This window comes from Silene latifolia, chromosome 9 (assembly GCF_048544455.1).
Source record: "Silene latifolia isolate original U9 population chromosome 9, ASM4854445v1, whole genome shotgun sequence".
NCBI lineage: Eukaryota > Viridiplantae > Streptophyta > Magnoliopsida > Caryophyllales > Caryophyllaceae > Silene > Silene latifolia.
In genome coordinates, this window is record NC_133534.1 from 112711203 (window position 1) to 112732571 (window position 21369).

The 21369-nt window shown below is 37.9% G+C and overlaps 1 non-coding gene across 1 annotated transcript; it reads right to left on the minus strand.

Moving 5' to 3' along the window:
* Nucleotides 1-14915: 14915 nt before the first annotated feature.
* On the minus strand, nt 14916-15022 carry LOC141602806 (small nucleolar RNA R71). The gene has a single exon (XR_012524714.1). It is a non-coding gene; the product is annotated as a small nucleolar RNA R71 (small nucleolar RNA).
* Nucleotides 15023-21369: the final 6347 nt, after the last annotated feature.

A 21369-nucleotide genomic window follows, 5' to 3' on the forward strand; every position in this document is an offset into this window, starting at 1 on the left:
TATGCCAATATTCTCTCACATAGATTCAAAAATCTAGAATACTTTGCACCTTATTCCAAGTCTCCCAATCAATCTTTTACAGAAGAAAGCATTGGTACATTATTCTCAATAAGTAATATGTTATCAACATATAAGACGTGGAGAAACAATTCTAGCTCCCACTTAACTTCATGTATAATCATGATTCTTCAATCATGTGAATGAAACCATTCAATATTATCACATGAACGAAAAATATAATCCTTTAATGCTTGCTTAAGACCATCCTAGGATCACTTAAGAAAGCTACGCATAATATGTTAGGATTCTTATATCTTTATCTAAGGTTTTGTGTTCCAAACACATCCTTCTCTAAATTCTCATTTTAGAAAAGCGTATTTTTACTATCATTTGCTATCCTTCATCAAAATGAAATGTGGCGATTCCTAACATAATTTATCTTGATCAACATCTTCATGTAAATCTTATGTATTTGAGTACTCTAAAGCTCTATTTACCTTTAAAGAGACCCTCGCTTTAATGTAAATCTACTCTTGAGTAACAATTTTTGGATTGTAATGCTATGGTTCGTTTGTAACAAGGTCGATTTGGAATAAGGCCATAATACTATTACTTTCACAAAGCAATATTTTAACAACAAGACATGTGTGCTAAACTCCCACTGAACTATACTCCCATTCTATCTTTATAGATTATAGTCCCATTACTTTCACAAAGTAACACATTAACTATAAGACATGTTTGTTACGATCAAGTACTCTAAAGCTCTATTTACCTTTAAAAAGACCCTCACTTTAAAGTAAATCTACTCTTGAGTAACAATTTTTGGATTTTAATGCTATGACTCGTTTGTAACAAGGTCGATTTGGAATAAGGTCATAATACCATTACTTTCACAAAGCAATATTTTAACAACAAGACATGTGTGCTAAACTCCCACTGAACTATACTCCCATTCTATCTTGATAGATTATAGTCCCATTACTTTCACAATGTAACACATTAACTATAAGACATGTTCGTTACTATCCAATCTACTCCCACTCTATCTCTTAGAAATACCTCTATATATCTTCTTAAGAGATAACTTTGTGAGTAACAAACATATATGGTGAAGTAATTGAAAGTTTATCTAGATTGACGTGTTAGCACATAAAAGACCAGCTCCATCATGGCAGATTGATTCATGTTATATGCCAGTCTGATCCTTGTCATATGTTAAATAGACTCTCTATTTTAGGTATCTCATGGTTGACCATCCGTTTAGAATTACGTGTCTATTCTGGATTGCAATTTCCCAAAATTGAGTTCAATAACTCAAACCGACTCATATTAGTTTGATTTTTATGGGTAGTGACACTAGGTCATAATCCATATTATAAATCAAATTCATTACTTAGATCTTTGCCACTACGATCGGATTGTAATGCTTTAGTACTTTGTTCAATTGGTTCTCTACGTCATTTAGAAATTTCTCAAATGCTTCACTTTATATTTGATTAAGTAAATATACCCATATCTACTTAAATCATCCGTAAAAGTGACGAAGTAGTCATAAATTACCCTTTCGGTGATGCTCATTAGAATACATACATCTGCATGTATTAGTTCCAATAAATCACTCGCTCATGTCCCTTTACCACTGAAGGGAGTACAAATCATTTTACAAAGGAGACAAGATTCGCATATTCCATATGATTGTAAATCAAATGGTCCAATAATTCTAGTCGACACTAGCGTTTAATGCGTTTTTTATTTATGTGACCTAATCGAAAAAGCCAAATGTACAAATCATTTGGATTACTAGTGTAACACCCCGATTTATGAAGGAGCCTTTAGCAAGACATTCCCTAATAAACCGGACTGTTACCATCTCGGTTTCCCGAGGTAATGAATAACAAAATAAACTCCAAGGCAAATTATATAATTACTTTAACTTAACTATTACAAAACCTCTTTTACATAAATTTCAAAGAACTAGCAAAAACAAAAGTGAAAGTCTTCTAAATAATGATCTAGCTACTAAGTCTTCTGATCCAGTGTCTCACGCCCATCAAGCTCCCATCCTATCTCATAACCTGTCAAGTCTGCTCCCCAATATTTGGATCATCACAGGTGTTCACGAATACACAGGGTCAACCACGAGGTTGAGTAGGGAATACAACAAAACAACAAAATATGATATGCATGCTCCTCCGTCACCTCCATCTCCATCTCAACTCATATCTCATAACCCGTACAACCCAGCCATACCGATCCCGGTAGACTATATATCGACCGTAGCCGATCCGCCACCGCCTTGTTGAGGACACCAGGGCAAGTCCTGCAAAACCCGCCTGGGCCTTATCACAACATCATCATCACCACACCACGTCACCACAACATCCTCCATCTCCAATGCATATGAATGCTCAAGAAATTAATGCAACACAATTTGTATACCATTGAACTCGTAAATCATAGAATCATGCCGGTTACCAAATGTTGTGACAATATATTCAATACGATCAATTCAGTCAAGCACATTCCAGGATATGAATCATAACATGAATCAACAACCACGAATCAAGTCAACGTTCACAGTTTGGTCATATGAAACACAAACAAGTCAACACAATTCAACAACAACGATAATAAGTCAAGTGTATTTCCCTACCTTTTCGCAATCCAAGCACACAAGCAATCAATTATGATCCTTCACATATCCATCACCTACATAACATAATTATGTATAATTACCACCTACTCAATCAAGTAATCATGCACATAACCTAGACTCATCATAACTTAATAGGAATATCAACTTAAAGAACAAACACGATTTTTCCTGATTTTCCAGCATATGACAGACTCGGAATAAAATACATAACTAATTCCAGAAAAATCAAATTGACACAAGGCCAATTGGATTGGAACCCCATGCGTCTTAGCTACAAATTATATCTAACGTGTTTTTCTCAAATTCCAAACTTATCAAGGGTTTTCAGACTGATTTCCAAAAACTGACAAAAACCATCGCATAAAAAGTATTGATTCATAAAACGAGTTTAAAACATTATTTTGCAGTAATTCCAAATCCTATTATCATCTAGACTATACAAATATGATGTATGAAGAAGCCTCATAACTTAATCGACATAAAAATTAGGGTTTCAAATCATTTTCCACAACCAAATCAGATTCGCGGACTTTTCAGCGACATGTTCATAAATAAATCACCTAGGACAAACCATAAAGAATTTGACTACAAGATTTTATATGCAAAAACTAGACATCAAATAAACAGGACTCTCTTTTCAAACTTTTTGAAGACGAATACTTTAAAACAGTATAAAAAATGGAATGAAATCGACTTACAAACAGGGAAATCGAATTAGGTTGGAATCGATGAGAAATCTTCAATCAAACGAAAGGCTCGACAATTCTTCTTCCTCTCCCTTTCTCTAGGTTTAGAAATGGTTTTATGAATGATAAAATGAAAAGAGGGGAGAGGGAGAGCGGCTCTTAGATTAGGTTTAGGGTAAATGGTGGTTACATGTTCCGGGTAAGGCAAATGGGTTAAACGGGTATGGTCGTTGGGTAAATGTAGATGGGTAAATGGGTGATACGATTCTTGACCCAAAAGACAAAATGTGATGTAGCCCGACTCAACATATACGATATAAACCCGACTTAATAACATTCACGATATTACGATGCAACCAATATAAAATGTATAATAACTAGTATATAATAATATCCGTTTAATCGATTATATAAAATACGGGGTATTACGTCTTCCCCCCTTAAAAAGAACTTCGTCCCGAAGTTCGCTCCGGTACTCAAACATCAAAAGGGTATTGTATATCGTACATACGGACATCACGCATTCCTAACACGGTTAACACACACTTTTGACACATCAATTAAATATAACAGACACGAAATGTTACATTCTACCCTCCTAAAAATAAACTTCGTCCCGAAGTTTAACTCATCTTCACTTAACCCAACTAACTACAACTAATAACTACCTGAGAACACAAATCTATAACAACTAAATAACCACCTGAGAACACCGTCATCTTTCCATCTCAATATCGATTTCAACTCAAGTAACTCAATAACTCAACACTAGTAACCAATTTCCATCTCAAGTGCAACATAAACATTAAGATTTTACAATCCTACCCAACTAAAAACATGGTTACGTCCTCGTAACCTCTTTATTATAACAAAAGTTCTCAAACTATCGCTAACAAATCGAAAGAGGATAAAAGATTCACAACTCACGCTCAAATTAACTAATCCCTACTCAAGACAATCAATATACAAGCTCTCTCAAGGAAGCTACGATTCTGCTTTGCTCAAAGACATCGCCACGGATCGGAGCAAAAGCCACGTTGAATAACTTAAGACATTTCAGTATTAATCTAAACACTCTTCATATCAATCAATACATGCAATAACATTCACATGATCTGTTTGTCAATCTAATTTATACATTACTACTCAGGTTACAAAGATGAAGATGCTTAGGTGCTCACATATGGTTCATGTCAAATAGCATATTTTCCAAGAAATATTGGTAACATTTATTCATGTGAATAATCAAATTATGAATGGAACAATGCTTTACAAGGTTACCAGTAAAAATCATTAGTAATTATTCATTTCACTAATCATTGTAATCTCATACCTTAGAAACATAGGGAATCAATCAACATAAGAAAAGAATTAGGGTCAAAACTTAATAAATCGATTTATGAAAATTTGTAACCTAATAGGTCCATCTCGACTTTCCTTTACATAATCGTATGATTTAGGTCAAGACAGAATCACCAATAAAATGAAGACAACCAGTTTAAGACTTATCATCCTAGAAATATTTTTAATCCTCATAACAAAGGGTTGGGATTTATTCACGAATGACGAACGCACATTGATTGGCAAATTTTACAAACTTATTGGTCGAGTCAATCAAGCGAGTAAACAGCGATATTTGGAAAGTTAACATACAAGACTATCATACATAAAATTTCGTTCTTGGTGTTAAATATATTTAAACTGCACCCAACACAATGACATAAAAGATTAAATGTATTTAACTACACCAATTTTACAAATATTCATTACATATCATGCTAATATCAACATACCATGTTAACACATAACTCACTTAAATCACCACATTACATTTCCCGTTTTGACATTCGTAACTAACCACAACCCACCAATTCACTACATGAACGAACAACATGACTAAATTAACCCACTATTTGTGACTCCGTTCTAGCTTCATTCCTCCAGACTAGGAAATATCATGAAACCATACAACCGGACAATCGGCCGGAAATCTCATTTCGAATTTATACTCACACGACAAAATTTAACTTCATTTTCAAACTTTTACTTTCATCTTTGGACGGTGAATAACTTTCTTAACATAAATCTTATAACAGAGCCGTCCATAGAATCCATTTACAGCTTACTACGAAACTCAAGATCAGATAAACTTAATTCAATTCCTTCAAGCAATACAAGCTTAGGTGTCGACTCATATTTCATAATTTACAGGTTCATCTCATTCATTTCAGTCCTATCTTTACTAATGAACGACTATTACCTCAACATCAGGACTTTAGTCGCACTTCTTTACTCAGTTATATTCACGGCTAACACGACTACAACATTTAATCAGAGACCTTTTAGATAGTACGCATTCCCTGGCGACGTCTCATCAAAGCATACGATTCGTACCATAATGTAAAGCAAGTAACTACAAATTAACTGTGTTCAATCAAAATTTTACCTCTTTATTATAGATCTGTTTATCACAGGTTGTATGGTCACACAAAAGTATAAGTACCAACTCAATTACATGTTAAATTTTTAAAACGATTTATCACGTCATAAGAACTAGACAAGAGTCTAACCATATAGTCAATATAAGAAGATTATTAGTTTAGATCGGAGGCACATTATAAAATTCCCAGTTAAACTCCTTACGGAACCATCGACTGTGCGTCATGAGTAATTAACTTAATAATGTAGAAGTCAAACAGCTGAAATTACAATTGAGTATTAATAGTTATATGATTCACAATAACAACAAAATTACTTCCATATCACACATATGTTTAACATTTTAGCAACCATACCATTCAATTGTATCCATCAACTCAGTGTAATTCATTTTCAGCAAAATAAAAGATATCGCATAAACAACTTAAACATGTACATATACCATCATATAACTTGTAAAACATTATCTATGACAAAAGATTAGTAAGGTGAACAAGTTCTCTGGTTTGCACGGTTTGAACAAATAGGCAACTCGCGGCTCAATTAAACGTAATTATAACGACTATCATTTAAACATACGCATAACATGTGAATCATCAAAGGGTTATCTCATTATAATTCGACGGTTCAAGAATATATTTCAAATATCGTAACTATATCGTAACTATATCAAACTATATTTCAAATATCGTGACAATTGCAACAATCACCTTAGCATTTCATGACAATACAACTATGAACATATCCAATAAGGAACAACAACACTATTTTATTATCATATCATAAGTTTAGGTTCAACTGAAATAAATTAATGCAATGAAAGTAATAAGTATAACTATAGGCACACAGACTCACATAAAAGACATTAGAACTCAGATGACATCCTACATGTGTGAACATTTAGACATAATTATTATAAATATTCATGCGAGTATATTAGAACAATCAAGTTAACATTTAACGCCACCAACTTTACCAAGATATGACAACATAGTTTTATATTTATATATATCCGACCACTATACAAATATGATGAACACATCAGAGATATTACAACATGCCAAGCACATATAAAATATGCAAACAACTGGACTCGTATAAAATATTTCACCCTCGATTAAGAATCACATTAAGCTATTCAATTTCACTCATACTATCATGCCGACAATGTTATCAACTAAACTTTAATTTTATCACTTGTTAAGATACATAACTACTGATCATGCGTGCTACTATCATCATATAAAAACTTTATAAGGTCACATTAATAAGGCTCATGAAATAATCGAACAACTGTATGAAAACTCAACATAGAATTCACATTTTAAAAGTTATGATTCACGTTGTAACTTCCAAAAATCACGAATAAATAACCGTTCAACGAAAACTTGAGTTATATTACTTTTTATAATATACAGAGAGTTAATAATTCGTGAGAAAAACAATGAGGTCCAAAGCTCAAGAATTCAATTTTTAAAGGATTTTGCAACTCAGTTGGTCCAAACAAGTATGTGACAGCAATTGGTCCGAAACTTGGGTCAGTTTGCAAAACTTACCATTTAATATAGAAACATCAAGAATTTTCGTGGCTTATCAATTTGAAAACATATGCGAATCCTCTGATCGATGGAGTTGGAATTATGCAAAAATTATTAATACAATTTAAATGAGGATTTTTACAAAATCGTTGGTCAAAACATCACTGCACAGGAACTTCCTGACCACAGCCCACTAAAATATTTATTACTCCTAATCCGTATATCCTATAAGCATGAAACCAACGCCAAATGAACACTAACTCACGAGGCTATCTCTCATAAAATTTTCATCCATAGGCAATAAACAGAAAAGAAATGGCAGTAAGGTCAATTAAAGAGTAAAATCAAACAAAACGAGTTTCAGCACTAGGTCATTCTTTACTATGTTACAAGCTCTTATGAACATACTATGTATACTAACCCATCCCAACTTAAATCTCACACTTTGTACTTACGTAAACATCTATCCCCTAGAATCCCTTCGCATCTCGATCTACTCCTTACATCTAAATCACGATTGCTATGACTAGAAACATGCAATTCAATAGTGTTTCTGATTACTATCACAATACTATACTAGCATGGCTTCGGGATCACATAACCGCATATCACTAGACATAATAGCACTATCAACACGTCATTCAACATCCATCCAGATAAATATCATCAATTCGCAATTATTTTCACGCTCACGATTATCACAATCCAACACTTCATTGATTATCAACCTGAACACGAAAATTTATTTCTCATCTCCACAACATCATATGATCACGTCATCATTCATACAAAATACTTACCGTAACGTTGTCCTGCAGAATGATTAGAATATATGGGTCTCAAGATATACATCAACTAGATTATATCCAAGGTTTTCCTTCTAACTACCCCCATTCACTCAATTTATCTCGGGTTACCTGGTTCATAACTGAGAGGGCAAAAGAGCACGCATTAAGGGCACCTTCTTAACCGCACTGTGAGCTCCTAACAGTTTATTCCCAGGGGTTCATTTTATTAAGACACATCCTACGTTCATTGGGTTCATTGGTTTAGGCCTGAGGATCGTTCGCTCTGATACCACTTTGTAACACCCCGATTTATGAAGGAGCCTTTAGCAAGACATTCCCTAATAAACCGGACTGTTACCATCTCGGTTTCCCGAGGTAATGAATAACAAAATAAACTCCAAGGCAAATTATATAATTACTTTAACTTAACTATTACAAAACCTCTTTTACATAAATTTCAAAGAACTAGCAAAAACAAAAGTGAAAGTCTTCTAAATAATGATCTAGCTACTAAGTCTTCTGATCCAGTGTCTCACGCCCATCAAGCTCCCATCCTATCTCATAACCTGTCAAGTCTGCTCCCCAATATTTGGATCATCACAGGTGTTCACGAATACACAGGGTCAACCACGAGGTTGAGTAGGGAATACAACCCAGCCATATCGATCCCCGGTAGACTATATATCGACCGTAGCCGATCTGCCAGCTCGCAGCTGAGGACACCAGGGCAAGTCCTGCAGAACCCGCCTGGGCCTTATCACAACATCATCATCACCACACCACGTCACCACAACATCCTCCATTGATGTGACCATAATTAGCGCATATTTAGCCCCCGAATTAGCCTTGTTCCCATGCTTTTTAGTGCCTATTTGGGTCATTTCTTGTCTTTAGTTCTTTGTTTTGCATATTCTTTGAGATTTTGATCCCTTGGTAGGAAAGGAGTAAGAATCTTGCATTTTCATGGCAAAACGAGGCTAAATTGATTGTATTCAATGACCAAGCATCAAGAAGAGACAAGACTAGAAGGCCTTTGTACATATCATAGTAGAAGAACAATGTTGAGAAAGGATCCTTGCGTCCCCAAGGAAATCCCCAAGGAATTTATGAAGAAAAGGGAAGAAAAGAAGAAGAATTGACGCTGACCAACAATCCGAACGGATTGCGGACAATAATCCGTCCGTCAGCCTCAACAATCCGAGCGTCCCTCCTTGGAATCCGCTCGGATTCCCCTTCAACAATCCGAGCGTCCCTCTCCTGAATCCGCTCGGATTGCACCGCCCAAATCCCGCCGTCCCGAGAATTGAAATGCCAAAAAATCAAAAAGAAATGGCAAAGAAAGTGTTCTCAAATGTCAAATGCCACAAGAAATTGGGGGGAAAAACAAAAACAAAAGCAAACTCCCAAAATGAAACTCAATTACTATCGATCCCTTTATCCATCGTATCCATTTTTGTGCATGGTAGAGAGGGGGCGACCCTTCTTCTTGTCTAGGCAAGAGGGGGAATTTCGCGATCCTCCAGTGTTTCTAACACCATAGGGAGTCTACTCTTGACAAAAGCATTTAACGATTGAGGACAAAGGTACCCTAGCTTGACACATTTTGGAGGTGATTTATTGGTATCCTTCTAGGCTTAGTAGTTTGAACAAATTGCATCTATGAAGGATTGTGTACCCTTGAATTGCTTCCCTTGTAGATAATTTCCGCCACTTGATGAGGGAGTGGCTATTCTTTTTGTAGATGCATCCATTATGTGATTTTATGTGCTTTAATGTTTGGATGTGTCGCCATTTTGGCAAGACCCACCTTGCCTTGCAAGAAGGCATCCTACCTCATGGTTGTCTTGTTGTGAGTTGAAGGGGCGGAGTGAGACCCGCTAATTGTCTCGTATCGGCTATTATTATTAGGATAGGTTAGTTTTGGTCCTAGTCTTTGTCACCTCTTTACTCGGGACGAGCAAAGGTTCGGTTTGGGGATATTTGATGTGACCATAATTAGCGCATATTTAGCCCCCGAATTAGCCTTGTTCCCATGCTTTTTAGTGCCTATTTGGGTCATTTCTTGTCTTTAGTTCTTTGTTTTGCATATTCTTTGAGATTTTGATCCCTTGGTAGGAAAGGAGTAAGAATCTTGCATTTTCATGGCAAAACGAGGCTAAATTGATTGTATTCAATGACCAAGCATCAAGAAGAGACAAGACTAGAAGGCCTTTGTACATATCATAGTAGAAGAACAATGTTGAGAAAGGATCCTTGCGTCCCCAAGGAAATCCCCAAGGAATTTATGAAGAAAAGGGAAGAAAAGAAGAAGAATTGACGCTGACCAACAATCCGAACGGATTGCAGACAATCCGTCCGTCCAGCCTCAACAATCCGAGCGTCCCTCCTTGGAATCTGCTCGGATTCCCCCTCAACAATCCGAGCGTCCCTCTCCTGAATCCGCTCGGATTGCACTGCCCAAATCCGGCCGTCCCGAGAATTGAAATGCCAAAAAATCAAAAAGAAATGGCAAAGAAAGTGTTCTCAAATGTCAAATGCCACAAGAAATTGGGGGGAAAAACAAAAACAAAAGCAAACTCCCAAAATGAAACTCAATTACTATCGATCCCTTTATCCATCGTATCCATTTTTGTGCATGGTAGAGAGGGGACGACCCTTCTTCTTGTCTAGGCAAGAGGGGGAATTTCGCGATCCTCCAGTGTTTCTAACACCATAGGGAGTCTACTCTTGACAAAAGCATTTAACGATTGAGGACAAAGGTACCCTAGCTTGACACATTTTGGAGGTGATTTATTGGTATCCTTCTAGGCTTAGTAGTTTGAACAAATTGCATCTATGAAGGATTGTGTACCCTTGAATTGCTTCCCTTGTAGATAATTTCCGCCACTTGATGAGGGAGTGGCTATTCTTTTTTTAGATGCATCCATTATGTGATTTTATGTGCTTTAATGTTTGGACGTGTCGCCATTTTGGCAAGACCCACCTTGCCTTGCAAGAAGGCATCCTACCTCATGGTTGTCTTGTTGTGAGTTGAAGGGGCGGCGTGAGACCCGCTAATTGTCTTGTATCGGCTATTATTATTAGGATAGGTTAGTTTTAGTCCTAGTCTTTGTCACCTCTTTACTCGGGACGAGCAAAGGTTCGGTTTGGGGATATTTGATGTGACCATAATTAGCGCATATTTAGCCCCCGAATTAGCCTAGTTCCCATGCTTTTTAGTGCCTATTTGAGTCATTTCTTGTCTTTAGTTCTTTGTTTTGCATATTCTTTGAGATTTTGATCCCTTGGTAGGAAAGGAGTAAGAATCTTGCATTTTCATGGCAAAACGAGGCTAAATTGATTGTATTCAATGACCAAGCATCAAGAAGAGACAAGACTAGAAGGCCTTTGTACATATCATAGTAGAAGAACAATGTTGAGAAAGGATCCTTGCGTCCCCAAGGAAATCCCCAAGGAATTTATGAAGAAAAGGGAAGAAAAGAAGAAGAATTGACGCTGACCAACAATCCGAACGGATTGCGGATAATCCGTCCGTCGTCCGGCCTCAACAATCCGAGCGTCCCTCCTTGGAATCCGCTCGGATTCCCCCTCAACAATCCGAGCGTCCCTCTCCTGAATCCGCTCGGATTGCACTGCCCAAATCCGGCCGTCCCGAGAATTGAAATGCCAAAAAATCAAAAAGAAATGGCAAAGAAAGTGTTCTCAAATGTCAAATGCCACAAGAAATTGGGGGGAAAAACAAAAACAAAAGCAAACTCCCAAAATGAAACTCAATTACTATCGATCCCTTTATCCATCGTATACATTTTTGTGCATGGTAGAGAGGGGACGACCCTTCTTCTTGTCTAGGCAAGAGGGGGAATTTCGCGATCCTCCAGTGTTTCTAACACCATAGGGAGTCTACTCTTGACAAAAGCATTTAACGATTGAGGACAAAGGTACCCTAGCTTGACACATTTTGGAGGTGATTTATTGGTATCCTTCTAGGCTTAGTAGTTTGAACAAATTGCATCTATGAAGGATTGTGTACCCTTGAATTGCTTCCCTTGTAGATAATTTCCGCCACTTGATGAGGGAGTGGCTATTCTTTTTGTAGATGCATCCATTATGTGATTTTATGTGCTTTAATGTTTGGACGTGTCGCCATTTTGGCAAGACCCACCTTGCCTTGCAAGAAGGCATCCTACCTCATGGTTGTCTTGTTGTGAGTTGAAGGGGCGGAGTGAGACCCGCTAATTGTCTCGTATCGGCTATTATTATTAGGATAGGTTAGTTTTGGTCCTAGTCTTTGTCACCTCTTTACTCGGGACGAGCAAAGGTTCGGTTTGGGGATATTTGATGTGACCATAATTAGCGCATATTTAGCCCCCGAATTAGCCTAGTTCCCATGCTTTTTAGTGCCTATTTGAGTCATTTCTTGTCTTTAGTTCTTTGTTTTGCATATTCTTTGAGATTTTGATCCCTTGGTAGGAAAGGAGTAAGAATCTTGCATTTTCATAGCAAAACGAGGCTAAATTGATTGTATTCAATGACCAAGCATCAAGAAGAGACAAGACTAGAAGGCCTTTGTACATATCATAGTAGAAGAACAATGTTGAGAAAGGATCCTTGCGTCCCCAAGGAAATCCCCAAGGAATTTATGAAGAAAAGGGAAGAAAAGAAGAAGAATTGACGCTGACCAACAATCCGAACGGATTGCGGATAATCCGTCCGTCCGGCCTCAACAATCCGAGCGTCCCTCCTTGGAATCCGCTCGGATTCCCCTACAACAATCCGAGCGTCCCTCTCCTGAATCCGCTCGGATTGCACGGCCCAAATCCGGCCGTCCCGACTCTAATCCGCCCGGATTCATCGCACAAAGACGGATTTCATTCTTCAAGCTACGAAAAGAGAAGCCCTTCTCTCAGAAAATACCGGGTCCTCCTTGCTCAACTTAAAAAGTGTAATTACTAGTTTAGCCCTTAGTTAACCCTAATGCATCCTCCCTAATTTTCACTATAAATACCCCATTAGTCTAATTAGAGGGGCATGTTCTTCTTATCAATATTTAGAGTAGTTAATATCAATCTAATCTCTCTTCAATATTGTAATCAAGTATTAATCAAGTTTTAATCCAAGTTTTAGTTCTTTAATCTCTCTCTTGTTCTTCCTTTATTTTGGGTAATTAGAAGATTATTGGGTTTATTGGGAGATTGACAACCTTCCATCAATCATCAAGTTCTTCTATTATTCTTTGCTTTGTTATTGGAATCATTAGTAGGTATAATCTCTTAATCCCTTTTTAATTATTGCTAATTACTTTCATTTATTCATCATGTTTCATATTGTTGGTATGATTGACAACCTTGCTAGCATGATCAACATGATAATGAGTGAGTAGTCTCTTAGCTAGGGTTTAATGGGTGATTAGGGGAAACCATCATGGGGATGATTCATGCTTAAATCAATATGCTTTCATATCTTATTTGCTTGCTTGTTTTGATCTTAATACATGCACATGTTATATTTGATGAAATGCTAAGCCTATGAATCCTTGCATTTACTATCATCTACTATCCTTTCAATGAGACTTGTAAGACATAACCCAACTCGAGTCTTGTTAGACCATGCATGTGTTGAGTAGGAAAGATTAAGTCGACTTGTAGGTGTTGTAGAATCTAATCGATTCGGCTCCGGGACCCAAACTTTCCTAGGATTGTAAGATATAACCCAACTCAATCCATCACAACAATAATTGCTTGCTTATAATTTGAGAACATGTTTGTATGATCATATCCCATGATTCCCCTATGAACCCATGACACCCTAGTGCCTTTAATCAATTGTTTACACCCCTTACTTTAATTCATCTTGCTTGTTTATTTTCATTGTTATTCTAGTTTAGTAACCTTCTACATCAACCCAATTTGTGACACCCCTAGACACTACTAGTTACAATAGAATTCTCATTTCAATACCCGTCCCTTGGGATCCGACCTTTACTTACCTCTTTACTAATTGTAGAGTTGTTTGTGAAGTATAAATTGTGTTTTGTATCGACCATTGACCAACGACCACATATACTTAATTGTGAACACGAAATGGCCTCGATCAAAAATGGCGCCGTTCTTAGGGGACGGTGTTTAATTGATTTAAGATTTCTTTTTATTGCTATTAGTTGTGTCTTTCTTCACCTTGGGGAAGTAAAACTCCTCAAGGTTTGTTCTAATTGTTTTTGAGTTGTTTAATATTTTGCATGTCTAGAAGGTTACAAGGTAATTTATTACCTTTTGACCGTGAAATCGAAAGAACCTTGACGAATAATAGGAGACTTGTTAGGAGGAATTTGAGAGGTGTTGGTGAAGTTGTTCAACCCACTAGTGAGTTTGTCAATCCTTTCGCAATAGAAGGAGAAGAGAACCCATTAAACAATACCACACAAAATCCACCTACAATGCCTAAATTCTCGTCACACTCTATACCCACCGAGGAGAATCTACCAAATGGTACTCCTACACCACAACATCTCACCGGAAATTTTATTGCCAAGTCCGACTTCATCCAATTAGTTGAGAGGAGCCAATTTGGGGGGATGCCAAGTGAAGACCCTCATTCTCATATGGAAACCTTTTGCGACTATTGTGATGCTATCTCTCAAACGGGCGTGACTCAAGACCAAATTAGATGGGTCTTATTTCCTTTTTCCTTAATCGGCACCGCAAAGCAATGGTTGAAGGGCCTTGATAAGGCCACCCTTGGAATAGATTCTTGGAAGAAGTTAGCTCTAGCTTTCTACAAAAAATTCTACCCACCGGAAAAGACCAACATGCTAAGAGCTCAAATTACGGGTTTTAAGCAAAGGGATGAAGAATCTTTGTATGAAGCTTGGGAGCGGTTCAAAGGTATTTGTCGCTCATGTCCTCACCATGGACTTAGCGAATGGTTTTTGGTACAACAATTTTGGAATGGTTTATATGAAGATTCTAGGAACATTCTCAATATGGGATCAAATGAAATGTTCACCGAAGTTGATGACAATCAAACATGGAACAAGATTGAGGAAATGGCGGTCCATAATTCACAATATAGTAGACCTCGCAAGGCTACTAGAGGAGGAAAGTATGAAGTGGACTCCGTTACTCAATTGGGTGCTCAACTTAGTGCTCACATTGACACAATCAACTTGAAGTTTGAACAAGCTATGGCTAGACTTGAGGAAAACTCAAAATCATCAAAGCATCATGTCAATGCCATGACGGCATCCTCATCAATCCCAAGTGGGATATGTGAGAATTGTGGAACTTTGGGTCATGACCCAAGTGAGTGTAGGGGAACAACCGAACAAGTTAATGCTTTCCAAGCTTACAAAAGTGGTACCCCTTATTCAAATTTTTACAATGAAAACACCAAGTTCCATCCAAATCTCTCATACAAAAGCCAAAATGTTCAAAACCCTCAAACAACATACACTCCACCACCCATGAGAAACCAAAATCAAAGACCCTTTTTCAATCAAAACCAAGGTTACCAAAATCAAAATCCATACAATCACCAAAATGACCAAGGTTTTGATGTCCAAAAAGCGGTCCTCCAAATGCAAAAGAATCAACAAGAATTTTTCACTCAAATGCAAAAAGATAGCCAAGCAAAAGACACCACCATCAACAACATTCTAGCTCACACCAAGATGTTGGAAACACAATTGACTCAACTAGCATCTTCAAGCTCACAAAGACAAAAGGGGCAATTACCACCTCAAAGTAATCCCCCTAGACATGAAACAGTTAGTGCCATTCACTTGAGAAGTGGTACAAGGTATGAGGCACCGAAGAAGCAAGTTGAGGATGAAGTTGTGGAAGCTAGTGAAAAGGAAGAAATTGTGCAAAACTCCAAAGATGGAGAATCATCAAAAGAAGAAAGTCCAAAGAAAAATGAAGACAAGGCCAAAGAGAAGGAGCCCATTGTGATTAGACTTCCTTTTCCAAGTCGTCAAGCCAAGCCCAAATTTGATGATCAACTTGGAAAGTTCATGGAGATTGTGAAGAATTTAGAAGTCTCAATTCCTTTCACGGAATTAATCAATCACGTTCCGGCCTATGCAAAGTACATGAAAGATATCCTCACAAAGAAGAAGTCGATCCGGAAACTTGAGACTATCGCCTTCACTAAGGTGAGTAGTGCAATACTTCAAGGGAGTTCACCTCCAAAGTTAAAGGATCCGGGAAGCTTCTCAATACCGTGTACCATTGGCGACACGACGATCAACAAAGCCTTATGTGATCTAGGTGCTAGTGTGAGTGTCATGCCGTACTCGGTGAGTAAAAGGTTGGGGATGGGAGAGCTTAAATGCACCAATATCACACTCCAAATGGCCGATAGATCGACGAAGACACCATTAGGGATATGGGAAGATGTCCCCGTGCGAATTGGGAAGTTTTTCATCCCGTAGACTTTAGACTTTGTCATTGTTGATATGGAGGAAGATTCCAACATTCCAATCATCTTAGGAAGACCTTTCCTACACACCGCGGGTGCGGTGATTGATGTGAAACATGGAGAGCTCACTCTAGAAGTGGGAGATGAAAGCATAACTTTTAATCTTGACAAAACCATGAGAGCTCCTCGTTTGCATGAGCCATGTTTCATGATTGATCATTATATAGGAAAGATGAAAGGAAGAAATCGGAACTCCAATGGAAGAAGAAAGATGAAGATGCTCCATTCAAAGAGCAAGTGAATTGTAACAAGGAGAGCTTGCAAGGCTCATCAAAATCAACCAAGGAAGAAGAAGATGGCCTCATTGGCCAAGAGAAGAAATTGGGAGAGTTGTCTCCATCTAAGCAAGAGATTTTCAATGATCAACTCAATGAAGTTTGTGGTCTTTGGGACGACGAATTTGAAGGGATTTTTAATCCCTACATTGGGCATGCCATCGATCATGATCAACAACAAGGGGCACGGTCTATTGAGGACCTCTACCATAATAATGAACAAGCTTTTGATTACTTTTTCAAGGTGTTGAGCAACATCAACAACACCTTGAACATGCCCCTTGACATCTCATCAAGAATGAGAGTTTGGTGGAGTCCTCCCTAAACCACCACTTGTAAATATTTCTAACTCCCTAACTTACATTTCAATTCTTGTATTGCATTTTTGTCATTTTTGGATTTTTATTTACTTTGATCAAAATAATTGTCATGTAAGAGAGAAGTGAGGGAGGGACTAACGACTTCAATTGATGTGTAGTGCTTTACCTTAGTGTGGGGATGGCAATTGCCTAGGCTATTCATGCCTTAGTAGTGCCCCCACAATGAAGAACACAAGATTTGAAAGAAGAATGGAAGAATGGTAAAGGGGAATGCGTTTGTGCACGGGTGGAGTGAATCCAGGTGTACAACAGGGGAAGAATCCGAGCGGATTCCGAGAATCCGTCCGTCTTCAACAATCCGAGCGTCCTGCTGAGAAGACGTCCGTCCTGACCTGAGCTGAAATTGAAGAATTCTTGACTGTTAAAGAATCCGAGCGGATTTCTGGAAAGACGCCCGTCTCATAGAATCCGTCCGTCTTGTGAAGAAGACGCCGTCTTTGCACTGAAGAAAACAAAGAAAATTCTCGGGATGAAATCCGTCCGTCCCGTAGCAAATCCGCCCGGCCCAACACGGAAGAATCCGAGCGGATTCCCGTAATCCGCCCGTCTTTAGGCGAGCTTCGAAAATTTTGAAGCTGCGAGAATCCGCACGGATTGGGCCTAATCCGCACGGATTGCCCCTGCGTTTTCGAAAATTTCGACTTCTTTAAATACCCTCCCACCTTCATTCCTTCCTTCATTCATTCATAAACACTACCCACAACATCAAAACCCTCATCCTCTCCATCACAAAAACAAAAACCCTCAACAAAATCCACCAAAATCAAATCAAACCATCCTTCAAACAACAAATCAATCACTCCATCTTCAATAAAAATCAAAACCAAGAACAAAATCTTCAACCTTTGAGTCGATTTTTGATTTCATAAAGGCAAAGCCTTTCACCTTCAAATCAATTTGGGCATCCTACAAATTGAAGATTTTTGATTCTTTTCTTGGTTAGTTCATCAAATGGCAAGGACAAAGGGAGCAACAAAGGCACCAAAGGCAAAGGCTCTCTCTCAAAGGCAAAAAGCTCTCCAAACAAAGAAAGCTTTAGCAATGGTGGTATCAACACCAAACTTAGAAGTGCAACAACAACAACAAACCTCTATGGTAGCATCACCTTCTACTTCGGTAATCGATCAACTCTTGTATTATCCGGAGATGCCTTGGAGAAATTGGGCGTTCTTGAACAAACAAAAGCCTTTTTCAATGCCATGGGTTTGAAGAAATTGATGATAATATTGAGGAAGAAGCAAGTGGAGATGGAGAAAGAGATGGTGAAGATGATGATGAACAAGATGATGGAGAAAGTGAAGAAGAAAGTGACAAGGAAAGTGGCAATGTGACCACTTCTCATGAGGGAAGTGGTGATGATGATAGCATGATGGAAGACTAGCAAGCCTTGGAGACTCCTACACTCCCATGGTTTGTCTATATCTCTTTGTATCTTATTTCATTTTGATCATTGTTGGTTTAGTCCTAGCAACATCAAAGGACTCACACCTCGGTTCCATTGAGGTGTTCTTCTTTTATTGTTCCCATTTGTAAAATCCAAAATGACAATCTAGTTTCATGCATAGCATAGTGTGTGCATGAACTATACCCATCCTTGAACATTAGCAATAGTGTCTCACTCGGTTTGGGGAAGTTAATGCATACACAACGGGAGGTAATCTAAATTATCCTCTCCGTCATAACAAAAACCATGCATCATGTAGTATAGCTTAGTATAGAATTGCATTTAGTATAGAAATCATGCATCATCTTTGCATAATTTCCATCATTTTGGCCATTGAGGACAATGCCCATATTAGTGTGGGGATGGGAATTCTAACACTTAACTTTTATTCAAAAACCATAAAAATTGAAAAATTTCAAAAATCATAAAAATTGAAAAAATTTGAAAAATCCAAAAACAAGTTCATTTCCTTTGTATATATTGTCTTGTATATATTGTGTTTTATCCTTGTTCACTTTGATTGACTACGCCACATCCGAGACATGAGGATATTGAAGACCGCATGGTATGATCTTTCCAATTTCCTTTTTCCTCTTTATGTTAATGACTATGTGGCTTTATTTTGATTGATGCGGTAAAAACAAAGTGAACTTAGGATTGCATTTAGTTTATATGGCATATTAGTTGGTAGAATCATTTGCATTAGGATGTGTATATGCTAGTTGCATCATGGCATGTAGTTTGCATGTTAGAAAAATTTTGCGAAACCGTCTATTTGGGAAGCTTGACAAGTGTATATAGGCCCTAGTAGATTCTTTTTATTCTTAAGACTTTGCTTGTTAGAATGCGTGTAAAACACCCTAGGATGTGTCATACTAGTATCCTTTGACCCATGGTTTAAGTCCTAGTCAAGAGTACCTTGTGGTGTGATAACTCCTTGGCTACCGTTTATTCCAAGGTGACCCTTGAAACCATGCAACCATCATTCATCCATGTTCTACCATATTTTTGTCAAAAAAAAGGGAATGGGCACAAAAAGAAATCAATTTGAGTTCAATGAAATGAAAAGTGCAAGAAAGTTTGCAAAAATGCATCAAATGAAAAGAGGAGCAAAAAAATAGAACTCCTAAGCTTCAAATACAAGGCACCCTCGTTACTAATTGGGGTGACTTTGAAAATGTTCAAAAAGAAATGCAAAAAGTTGAAAGTTGTCAAGTATTGAAATGCCAAAAATCAAAAAGAAATGGCAAAGAAAGTGTTCTCAAATGTCAAATGCCACAAGAAATTGGGGGGAAAAACAAAAACAAAAGCAAACTCCCAAAATAAAACTCAATTACTATCGATCCCTTTATCCATCGTATCCATTTTTGTGCATGGTAGAGAGGGGACGACCCTTCTTCTTGTCTAGGCAAGAGGGGGAATTTCGTGATCCTCCAGTGTTTCTAACACCATAGGGAGTCTACTCTTGACAAAAGCATTTAACGATTGAGGACAAAGGTACCCTAGCTTGACACATTTTGGAGGTGATTTATTGGTATCCTTCTAGGCTTAGTAGTTTGAACAAATTGCATCTATGAAGGATTGTGTACCCTTGAATTGCTTCCCTTGTAGATAATTTCCGCCACTTGATGAGGGAGTGGCTATTCTTTTTGTAGATGCATCCATTATGTGATTTTATGTGCTTTAATGTTTGGATGTATCGCCATTTTGGCAAGACCCACCTTGCCTTGCAAGAAGGCATCCTACCTCATGGTTGTCTTGTTGTGAGTTGAAGGGGCGGAGTGAGACCCGCTAATTGTCTCGTATCGGCTATTATTATTAGGATAGGTTAGTTTTGGTCCTAGTCTTTGTCACCTCTTTACTCGGGACGAGCAAAGGTTCGGTTTGGGGATATTTGATGTGACCATAATTAGCGCATATTTAGCCCCCGAATTAGCCTTGTTCCCATGCTTTTTAGTGCCTATTTGAGTCATTTCTTGTCTTTAGTTCTTTGTTTTGCATATTCTTTGAGATTTTGATCCCTTGGTAGGAAAGGAGTAAGAATCTTGCATTTTCATGGCAAAACGAGGCTAAATTGATTGTATTCAATGACCAAGCATCAAGAAGAGACAAGACTAGAAGGCCTTTGTACATATCATAGTAGAAGAACAATGTTGAGAAAGGATCCTTGCGTCCCCAAGGAAATCCCCAAGGAATTTATGAAGAAAAGGGAAGAAAAGAAGAAGAATTGACGCTGACCAACAATCCGAACGGATTGCAGACAATCCGCCCGTCCAGCCTCAACAATCCGAGCGTCCCTCCTTGGAATCCGCTCGGATTCCCCCTCAACAATCCGAGCGTCCCTCTCCTGAATCCGCTCGGATTGCACTGCCCAAATCCGGCCGTCCCGACTCTAATCCGCCCGGACATCGCACAAAGACGGATTTCATTCTTCAAGCTACGAAAAGAGAAGCCCTTCTCTCAGAAAATACCGGGTCCTCCTTGCTCAACTTAAAAAGTGTAATTACTAGTTTAGCCCTTAGTTAACCCTAATGCATCCTCCCTAATTTTCACTATAAATACCCCATTAGTCTAATTAGAGGGGCATGTTCTTCTTATCAATATTTAGAGTAGTTAATATCAATCAAATCTCTCTTCAATATTGTAATCAAGTATTAATCAAGTTTTAATCCAAGTTTTAGTTCT